General features: G+C 34.9%; 1 pseudogene; it reads left to right on the forward strand.

The window, feature by feature from the left end:
• Positions 1 to 9,984: 9,984 nt before the first annotated feature.
• Positions 9,985 to 11,007, forward strand: LOC148757386 (histone-lysine N-methyltransferase SETMAR pseudogene; annotated as a pseudogene).
• Positions 11,008 to 11,976: the final 969 nt, after the last annotated feature.

The following is an 11,976-nucleotide window of genomic DNA, read 5'->3' on the forward strand; positions in this document are numbered from 1 at the left end:
TATAAAAAAAAAAAACACAGAGTAGGCTGATTTTTAGTGGTAATTCATATTACATTTCTAATCATACATATACACAAGGTTTAAGAAATGCCATGAAACTGGAATAACTATTATGTTTCTGTAATAGAGGCATAAGTTTTACTTTAAATGTGAGGGAAAGAGGGAACAAGCTACGTAGGCTGTGAGGGACTTTGGAGAAAGTAACAGCCAACGAGGTTAATTGTGTTCAAAATTAATTATAGATCATCCTCAAAAACACTCAGTCCAGGGATTAAAAATAAAAATGTAAACATACTTGAATGAAAAGTAATTGTTTTGCTTATGGCCCTACTTCCCTCCTATCCAATATTCACACTCTCAGTAAAAATACACTTGACAAGCTTTAGTGATCAATTTAAGTGATTCCAATATTTCCAACTACATCTCAGTAAGAATTAACAAATGACCCTACTGATGGTAGAATCTCATTCTTAAAGAGGTATGTTAGAAAACAAAATTTTGCTGTCTTTACAATATTTTTCTTCTACAAGAGTAATTCAAGCGGTTACACTTGAAACTCTTCTCATTGTTTATTAGTCAAGATAAAAAGAACTACTAATTTTACATGCACCTTGTGATTGTTCATTTAATTTTGGTTTTCATTCTAAGACAATATCCAGTTAACATATTGAGAGTAATAAGAATTTCAAAGGATGTCTGTTACTACTGAAAGTCAAGTCACTTTATCTCAAATTTAAATGAATATAAGTGCTTTAGACCACGTGGCAAATATTTTCATGCATAATACTTGTGATAAAGACTGGAAATATACAGTTAGCAACAAAAGAATAAAACAAAGTCCTAATTAGAATTTCTCAGTGTGGTTGACTATTTTGGATGTTACTCAGAATTTTACATTTAACTCCAATAGCTTCATTGAAAAATGTTCAAAATTGTTCCAACAGGAAGTAAAGGTTTTCCAGGTTTATCTAGGGAGTGGGAGATTAGTGAGTACAATGCACACAGAATGGCTTGAATGAAAACATATTTAAGTATCATAGTGTATTTGTGTGTGTGTGTGTGTGTAGACTTTATGCCTGGGATGAATTGTGGAGTGCTTCCTAGACTACGTTGACCATATATAAACACATCTGCTTGGCAAATAGCACGAGGTTTCTATTTCCATAAAAACTCAGAGTAGGCAGAGGCCAACTGTATTATATCCTGTTGCTTAAATGGACTACATTTGGCAAGTGTGGAAGAACAATATATCTTCAAAATTCTCTCAAATCAAATGAAGCTTCATTTTAATATAAAGTCATGAATGAGTATTATTGGTTCTTAAATTATGTTTGTCAGAAAAGAAAGTGGAAACTCATTTACCTACACTCAGTGTCCTTGATGTGTACGAATGAGGAACACGTGAATCAGAGTAATAAAACAACTTATTAAAAATCATTTCCTTTGTGTTGATCCAGATATATGGGAGTTTAGGCAATGGTGGAATTAATAAGTCTCTCAGTTTCCCTCTGTATAGAATAATGATATTGTAATGTGAGAGAATAAAAATAATATCTACAGTGGCATGCCAAATATGATTAGCATAGTTTTCATACATTTCTCATTGTTTGCCATCATTGAAAAATAGCTAAACGGTTAATAATTAATATTTAGGTCATTTTAATTCACAGGATACCCTTATATTTAATCTTTCTGTTGTTATCATTAAAGCCGAGAACAAATGAATGTCCCTAACATTGCCATAACAACTGGCAGAATCAACTATGCAATGTTGACATTGATTTTGCTTCAACATATACATTGCTGCAACATTTTAGATGTAAAAATAAGTGATGAGAAGACCAATTTATTAATATATTCCATCTTCGTGTGATAGTGAAGCACAACATTCTGTCTGGCTGTCTGCAGAACGTCAAGATAAATTGCCCCTACTTAGCATAATCATTGTTAAACTTGTTACTGAAACAAGAGAAAGGATATAGAATTGTTTGACACTGAGTGAATGAAGCACTTATTTATTTGTCATGTTGAAATGGTTCTTTTAAGATATAATGGGAGGTTTATTACTGGAAGCAGAAATGTCCAATCTATTGCCAATCCTACCAAACAAAAACTTTTTTTTAATCTCCTTTTTTACGTAATTTCCTGTCTCAAAAAAAAAAAAAGTCTCCTCCCTACTTCACTAAAGTATCTCAGAGATAAATAAGGATGACACATTGCTGAACTATTTGCAATATGGCAAGAAATGGGTTATGATGAAGGAATACGGAAAGTTGAATGAAAAACAAGTAAACAAGTGGATAATCTTATGTGGGGGAGGGAAATATGTGAAGGGCTTCCAAGGAGAGGTGTTCTATCTAGACCTTGAGTTCTGAGTAGAAGTATCCAGGCAAGCTCATGAGCAAAAACACTTTGAGGAAACAGTACTTATGAGAAGAAATTTGCCAGATGGTATTTATAAAAATATAAAGTGAAATGAAGAAAATAATTAAAGCAATTTAGGACCGCCAACCAGAATAAAATATTCATATATATACATATATATGTGTGTGTGTGTGTATATATATATATATATATACTCTTACATATATATACTCTTACATATATACACTCTTACATATATATATACCTCATGTAAGTATACACATATATGCTGTATATATGTTTTATATCTATATATGTGTGTGTATATATACATATATATATACACACACAGTTTGTTTTAATAACAAAAACTAGCCAAGTATTTTTGCATGATGAGAGCTCAAAATATGTGTTCTACCTGGAAGAAGAAGAAGGTAGGAGATTAATTTGGAAGATGACAAAGGTAGATGATAATTTTAAGTCTTTTTATTGACTTGGAGAAGCTAACACTGGCTCTGGCTGGTGGCATATTTAATTTATAATCAGTTTTTTCATATTTCTATATTTGAATTTATAGTTTCATAATTATTGATTTTTAAAATATTTTTATTAAAATATAACTAACATACAATATTATATTAGTTTCAGGTATACACAATAGTTATTCAATGTTTATATACTTAATGAAGTGAGCACCATAAGTCCAGCAACCATCTGACACTGTACCACACTATCACAATACTATTGACTATATTCCTCATGCTGTCCGTTATATCTCCGTGACTTATTTGTTTCATATCTGAAAATTTGAACCTCTTATTCCCCTTCAGCTTCTCCCCCCTTTTTAATTTTTCAATTACAGTTGACATTCAATATTGTTTTATATTAATTTCAGGCATACAACTAAATTTGTGTAATTTAAGAAGTGATCCTCCTGACTAGTCTACTACCCACCTGGCACTATACATAGTGATTACCATATAATTGACTACATTCCCTATGCTGTCCTTTACATCCCTATGACTATTTTGTAACTACCAATTTGTACTTCTTAATCCCTTCACATTTTTCACCCTATCTCCCAACACCCTTCTTATCTATTATCTTAATAAATCTAGTACCCATCTGAAACCATAAATAGTTATTGCAACATTATTAACTATATTCCGTATACTATACTTTACATCTCCATGACCATGTCCTCTTTATTGAGTTATCCATCAATGAACACCCAGGCTGCCTCCACATCTTGGCTATTGTGCTATAATGAACATATGGATTCATATGTCCCATCAAAGTAGCGTTTTGGGTTTCTTTGATAATTATCCAGAAGTGGGATTACTGGGTACTTTTTGTCACTTGTTATAGTCTTTGTTTTAAAATCTATTTTGCCTGGTATAAGTATTGATACCACAGCTTTTTTTTTTTCATGAAATATATTTTTCCCATCCCTTTACTTTCAGTGTATGTGTGTCTTTTGATCTGAAGTGAATCTCTTGTAGGAAGCAAATGTAAGGGTCTAGTTTTCTTCTCCAGTCAGCCACCCTATCTTTTTATTGGAGAATTTAATCCATTTTCATTTAAAGTAATTGTTGATGATATGTAGTTATTGCCATTTTATTATTCATATTTTTGATTTTTGTTGTATTTTATTTTTTGTCTTAAAGAAGTCCCTCTAAAATTCCTTGTAATACTGGTTTGGTGGTGAGGAACTCCCTTAGCTTTTTCTTGTCTGGGAAGCTCTTTTCTTCAATTCTAAATGACAGCTTTGCTGGGTAATCTTGGTTTAGGTCTTTGCTTTTCATTGCTTTGAATATTTCCTGCCAATCCCTTCTGGCCTGCAAATTTTCTGTTGCTAAATAATCTGACAGTCTTATGGGAACTCCTTTGTAGGTAACTAATTGTTTTTCTCATGCTGTTTTAAGATTCTCTCTTTGTCTTTAACATTTGGAATTTTAATTATAATGTGTCTTGGTGTTGGCCTCTTTGGGTTCATCTTGATTGGGACTCTCTGTGCTTGCAGAGATTTTATGTCTATTTCCTTCACCAGGTTAGGGAAGTTTTCAGTTATTATTTCTTTAAATAGGTTTTCAGTTCCTTGCACTCTCTCTTCTCCTCTGTACCCCTGTGATGCTAATGTTGGTAAGCTCGATGCTGTCTCAGAGGCCCCTTATACTCTCAGGTTTTTTGGATTCCTTTTGCTTTTTGTTCCTCTGATTGAGTGTTTTCAGCTCTCTTTTCTTCTAAATTGCTGATTCAGTCCTCTGCTGCAGCTAGTTTACTGTTCATTGCCTCTAATGTATTCTTCATTTAAGTTATTGTATTTTTTATTTCTAACTAGTTCTTTTTTTATGTTTTCTATATTTTTGTTGACATTATCCCTGAGATCATTGAGAATACTGTTAACCAGTGTTTGGGACTCTGCATTTGGTAGTTTGCTTGCCTTCATTTTGTTTTGTTCTTTTTCTGAAACTTTTTCTTTTTCTTTTGTTTGGGAAATGTTTCTTTGTCTCTCCATTTAGGCTGCCTCCCTGTGTTTGTTTCTATGTATTAGGTAGGGCTGCTATGCCTCCCAGTCTTAGTAGAGTGGCCTTATGTAGTAAGTGTGGGGCCCAGTTTCCTTCATCACGAGAGCCGGGTGCTCCAGGTGTGTCCCTTGTGTGGGTTGTATGTGCCCTTCTGTGGTAGTTGAGACTTGATTGTTGTTTGCATGTCAGTGAGAGGGATTGACCCTCAGACTGACTGGTTGTGAGGACTGGCTGTGACTAAAGGTGAGGAGCCATTATATAGAGCTGACTCTACAGGGAAGTCTCGCTTTAATGGGCTCTGGTCATGCCCAGTCTGCTTTTTGGGTGTGTCATCCTTGGAGGTGGCTAGGTGTTGGTCTGGCCCAGTCTGAAGCTGGCCACTGGGCCTGCCAGCCCCTAGGCATCTTGGGAGGGGCCTCACCACAGGCTAAATTCAGCTGCACTCTGTGCTCTGCTTAAGGTCACCTGGCATGAGCCACAAAGCAATCCAGAGATGGCTGCCACCTGTGCTGTATTTGGAATTTCCTTGAGAGGCCAAGCTGTGAACTAAGGCTGGCTGTTGCTAGTGCCATGCTTAGGGTTGCTCAGCCAGAGGTACAGGATATGCCAAAGCCAGATGCTGCTTGTTTGGGTTTTGTGAACCTTTGAGAGATTTTACGAACATACACAGCATGAGCCAAAGCAGGCCATTTATACAGAAAAGTCACTGGAAGTGGCTTGGGTGTGCCCAAAAGTTGGGTGGGGTGTGGTCTCAGGGAATCACTAGGGTGGGACAAAAGTAAGGTGATAGCCAATCTGATGGAGACTCAGATATGGCATTTGTGTGTGTCTGCATGCAGGGAGGGGAAGGGCTCAACAAAAGAAGACTGGCTTCTTCCTGCTTCTCCTTCAAAGAGAAAGCCACCCCTCCAGCCCTCATCCTGAAGCCAGACAACTCAGGTCTTCCTTCTGTGTCCCTGGTGCCTTTGGAGCTCCTGCCCAGTGAGTAAGTCCTTGGGCAGTCCCTTTAATAGGAGAGCCTAGGAGTGCAGGTGCCCTCTGTCTCACTCAGCCACTATCTCTGCTGGTTTTCACAGCCAGAAATTATGGGGACTTCTTTCCTCAGCATTGAAACCCTGGGCTGGGGAGAGGCTGTGACCCCCTTGCTCCTCAGGGGGATCTCTGCAGCTGAGATTTTTAATGGTCAGATGCTGATGTGCGACCAGCCCATTCCGGGTCTCTGCCCTCCAACCAGTCTTGCAGTGGCTTCTTCTGTGTGTCCATAGTTGTAGGGCTTTGGTTCACCTAAATTTCAGGTGATTCTCAATAATTGTTACTCTATAGTTTAGTTGTAATTGATATGGTCCTGAGAGGAGGTAAGCACAGCATTTACCTACTCTGCTATCTTGACTGAAAAAAATCCTGTTATTGATTAATTATGCACTTCAGTCATACTATTGTGTTAAATATATTTCTCTATATAATTGTACTATTTAATGTATGCTATTTTAATAGGATATTTATATTTAAAAGTAAATTTAAAGTTGGGAAGAAAACTAGATTTTTATCTGCTGCTTTATTTTACAAATGAGTAAACTAGGACCCAAATAAGTTCTATAGTTATACATGGACAGGCACTCTATTAGCAACAACTAAGCTTAGAACCTAAATAATTACCCAGTTTTCTACAACTCTTTGTACTACTTCATACTGGTACTTGTAAAACAAACAAACAAAAACAAAAAACAAAAAAACCCAGCAAGTTTATTCTCATTTTTGTATACCTTTTTAATCAGTTTTACCATTATTCACATAATTACCTAAGTCACAAATCTAAAAGTCATATTTCACTATTCCTTTTCTGATATCACTCAATCATCAATACAATTAATATCTTATAAATAATCAAATTCTGTTCACATGCAAAACAAATATTTATGTAATAAATATCTCCTCTCCATTTAACTATGCTCACCCACATTCAATACTTTTAATAATGCCATAATGTCCTCACTAGTGTCTTCATTTCCAACTAGATTCACTTTTCCTCCCCCAATATACATTCATCAGTGTGATTTTTTTTATAATGAAAATCTAGTTATGAATTACCCATAAGCTAGTTAGCATTACTTTCAGCATCAATACTGGATTATATGTGGGTTCCTTAGTATAATCTCTCCTTATGACATTGTATCTTGGCATAAACAGACTATTTTGCCTAGAACATTTAGTCCCTCCTAAACCCTTCCATGCTGTCTAGATATCTGCTCCACATTTGCATCTGTTGGTTTTAAGTCATAAACACTTAACTAATGATAGCTGAACAATAAAATCATTTAATTATACAAGTAACAGGAAGACTGGAGGAAGAGATTTCCAGGTTTGGTACATGGCTAAACAAAATCTTCAGAGCTCCAGAATCTTTAAATTTTACTACCTCACCATCTTTAACATGTTGCTTTTCACAGTTTCGCCTCAAACTCACAAATTGGCTGCATTAAATCCAGGTATCACATCCTTCACCAATATTCCTAGTGGAAGAAAAGAATAGGGGAAAAACTTCTTTATTTTTTATTTATTTATTTTTTTGCCATAACAGACTTGATCTCTCCATCCATGAAGCAAAATATTGTCAAAATCCTTGTAACATTTGTATCCCGGTGGGCATAACTTAGAATCCTGGACATTGGTACAACAAGGACACTCAGAGATAAAATCTGGAAAAGGGAATGGGAATGTCATGAGTAGCTGAGACAAATGATGATTCATCCCTTGGTGTAACATACATTGATATATTGACTCAAAGGAGAATTCTATAAACATGGAAGAAGGGAAATACAGAAATGAATATAAGAGGCTTATGAGATTTGATGACTAAGATTCCGGGAAATGGATTAGAGAGAAAAGACAACATGAACTATTGTTAAAGAAATAATATCCCAAAATTGACACACAAGATCCAATCCATAGATCCAGCAATTATACGTAGACCTAAAATGCATGGTAAGACTGGCACAAATGGAGAAAGAATAAGAGAAGGGACTAAAGATCCTAGCATACTGGAAAGTGGTAAAAGTAACAATTCATATTAGGTGGCTACAATGTCAAGGAGGAATAAATGTATTATTCTTTTGGATAACTTAAGGAATACAAAGAATCATTAACAAGCTATGAGAGGAATAAGATTGTAATAAAAATATAAAGTAATCCAATTAAGGTAAGAAATGAGAGCATTAAGGAACAAAATGCAATAAAAACAGTAAATAAATAATTACATGGTCAGTTGAAACAAAACTTTAGTAATTACACTAAAATAAATAACTTCAATTTAAGGAGTAACTCTCAGAGTTTGTACATATGTGGTTTTACTATTAATACATTTTATTTTCCTTACAAACCTCAGTCTTGTGATTCCCTTCATAGATCATTATGGGAGCACTGTGCTCCCTCGAAAATGCATATGTTGCGGTCATAATCCCCAGTACCACAGAATGGGACAGTGTTTGCAGATGGGGTTTAAAGAGGTGGTTTAGAGATTTAATTAAGGTTAAATGAAATTACATTGGTGTACCTTAATCCTATCTGACTGGTGTCCTTGTAAGAGGAAATAAAATGGATATACAATGAGACACCAAGAATGTGTGTGTACAGAAGAAAGACCATATGAACGCACTGAAAAGGTGGCATCTACAAGCCAAGGAAAGGGTCTCAGAAGAAACCAAACTTTGCTGTCGCCTTGATAGTTGTTGGAAATCGAGTCTCCAGAACTGTGAGAAATAAATTTCTGTTTCAGCCACTAAGTCTAATGGTATTTTGTTATGGCAGCTCTAGGAAACTAAACCATACACCCAACAAGAAGTATTCTTTTATCATTTGAACTCCAAAAATTGATTCTCCCCCCTTCTTTTTATGAATTATATGCTTTTTACTTCATATACTAGTTTTTTAAATTTTGGTCCCTTCATGAATTGTACAGTAAATATATATTTTAGAACAACTGGTTATTTACGTGATTCTTGTATATTGATTTATCAACATCAGTTTCTTTACCTGATTCTTGAATATTACTTTATCAATGCTTCATACATAAGAAGAGAGCAATAATATTTGCTAAATGAATTAATGGATTCCCATGCTCTGATAGTAGCATCAGTATTTTAAAATCTAAATATAGTAAAATAGAGTTAATATTACTACAATAATGAATTAGCTTTCAGGGTTTGAGATGACAATCGTGACTTTTCTGATACTTAGATACATTTTAATGTTATTTAGTAGAGACATTAGTTAATATTGATTTCTGATTACTACAGAGTACTATAAAGCACATTATATTGTCCTGTATTTTCATTATCAATAATATTGGCCAGTGTTGGTATAGTTCTTTATAGACCTCAAAGATCTCAAAGGTACGTCTTACAGATTTCTGACAATAGTCCTGTGAGAAGCAAGAACACACATAATTCTCTTCATGTTGAGATTTTTAAAAATTCCAAATAAGAGAGGTTTGAGGTCTTGTTCCTTATCAAATAACTAATTGGTGACATAATTATACCAGTAATACTAATCACCTGGTTCCTAATGTATTCCTTCTTCACGTTTCTCTAATCAACTTTGTATGCTGGAAAACAGGAACTAAAGTTGAATCAATCAAGTGAAACTCAGATGCTCCAGGTAATATTTGCATTCTAACACTTTGCTTGGCCAATAATACTGAGGTGCTTAAGGACTTGGATGCTTTTTCTCACTAGGATGCAATTCCTAAATTCAAACAGTGAATTTCTCTGACTCAACCCATAGGAGTTTCAATTAAGTTACCAATGTTTGCATCTGATTAAATCTGCATGCACCATTTGTGGATATCATTTTCATATAATAACATTTAATTAACACAAATTCTAATGCAGCTATGTGGCCTCTAGTTACTTGTTCCCCATATATAATATGCAAGAGTAATTGCAGTTTTTGCATTGTTGAAATTTGCCATTTGATATTGAAATACATTCTTAATAAACGTGGTTATGTTACACATCATTTTAATGCACATTTCTCGCTTTATGGTTTTTTGCTAATGACTTCTTACTTGCCATTTATTTTACATTTCTTTTAGACTATGGAAATGATGTTAGACAAAAAGCAAATTCGAACGATTTTCTCATTGGAGTTCAAAATGGATGGTAAAGCAGCGGACACAACTGGCAACATCAATGATGCATTTGGTCTAGGAACTGCTAATGAATGTACAGTGCAGTGGTGGTTCAAGAAGTTTTGTAAAGGAGACAAGAGTCTTGAAGATGAGGAGCATAGTGGCCGGGCATCGGAAGTCTACAATGACCAATTGAGAGCAATCATCAAAGCTGATCCTCTTATACATGAGAAGTTGCTGAATAACTCGACACCAACCATTCTATGGTCATTTGGCATTTGAAGCAAATTGGAAAGGTGGAAAAGCTCCATAGTGCCTCATGAGTTGACCGCAAATAAAAAAAAAAATCGTCGTTTTGAAGTGTCGTCTTCTCTTATTCTACGCAACAACAACGAACCACTTCTCGATTGAATTGTGACGTGTGATGAAAAGTGAATTGTGTACGACAATCAGCAATGACCAGCTCAGTGGCTGGATAGAGAAGAAGCTCCAAAGCACTTCCCAAAGCCAAACTCGCACCAAAACCAGGTCATGGTCAGTGTTTGGTGGTCTGCTGCCCGTCTGATCCACTACAGCTTTCTGAATCCCGGCGAAATCATTACATCTGAGAAGCATGCTCAGCAGGATCGATGAGATGCACCAAACACTGCAACGCCTGCAGCTGGTATTGGTCAACAGAAAAGGCCCAATTCTTCACGACAACACCTGATTGCATGTCGCACAACCAATGCTTTAAAAGTTGAACGAATTGGGCTATGAAATTTTGCGTCACCTGCCATATTCACCTAACCTCTCGCCAACCGACTACCACTTCTTCAAGCATCTCAACAACTTTTTGCAGGGAAAACGTTTCCACAACCAGGAGGATGCAGAAAATGCTTTCCAAGAGTTTGTCGAATCCCGAGCATGAATTGTTACGCTGTAGGAATAAACAAACTTATTTCTCATTGGCAAAAATGTGTTGATTGTAATGGTTCCTATTTTGATTAATAAAGATGTGTTTGAGCCTAGTTATAATAATTTAAAATTCACAGTCCAATTACTTTTGCACAAACCTAATAAATAATATATTTATATGTATTATAATTATTTATAATTTATTCATATTCCATATGAAGACACAACAAAAATTGCTATTTTTAAAGCATCATTAGTGCAATGTAGTAAAACTACATCTCATATCTCCATGATAATACAGTATTATAAAAGAAATAATCATTAGGATCTTTTTGATAATCAAACAACAACAAAAAATCATGCCCCTGCTAAAAATAAAAATTGTCATATATTCTGCTCTAAATACAATCACTGTGGTTCCTTGGATTAACTACTAATTTCTGCCCAATTCCTATGCTCACCCTTTCTTTGAGAGTCAACACATTGTTCCCTAACACTTTAATAGGGGTTTATTCACAGACCAGAGAAAAGAAAACTACACAAGAGAGTGGTTTATGCCCCAAATGGTCTGTTACCTTTAGTGACATCTTCTCCGAGGCTCCACACTTAGGCACCACATAGAGTAATTAGTCTATTGTTTATGACAATTATCTTAGTCATGTATTATTTTTGAAACATTTTAAATCACACATCTGCTTATATATTTATCACAGAAATAAGCCAAAGGCTTTAAAAAAAATAACTGCTTTGAGTTCTAAAGTTGTGAAAGAGCTAATTAATTTTGCAGGAAAATTACAGTGATTTTGTGGATTTTTTTTTCCCTTTGAAGGTTAATAGATTATTTCTGTTAAAATTCTAAAAAGACCAGTTTTTGATGAGAGAAAACAATGCAAATGTAATTTAAACTTTACAGAAATTTTAAAAAATGGCACCTCTACCACCATTGTATCTGTATCTTTTTAAAGATATGATTCTAATATTTTGCTTTTAATTCACATTTGCCACATGATTATATTTTGTCTTAAGGACTAGAAAATTCTGGAATGTAGAGAAATACTGTAA

The sequence above is a fragment of the Rhinolophus sinicus genome, chromosome 8 (genome assembly GCF_057876585.1).
Source record: "Rhinolophus sinicus isolate RSI-liver-muscle chromosome 8, RSI-T2T, whole genome shotgun sequence".
Classification (NCBI taxonomy): domain Eukaryota; kingdom Metazoa; phylum Chordata; class Mammalia; order Chiroptera; family Rhinolophidae; genus Rhinolophus; species Rhinolophus sinicus.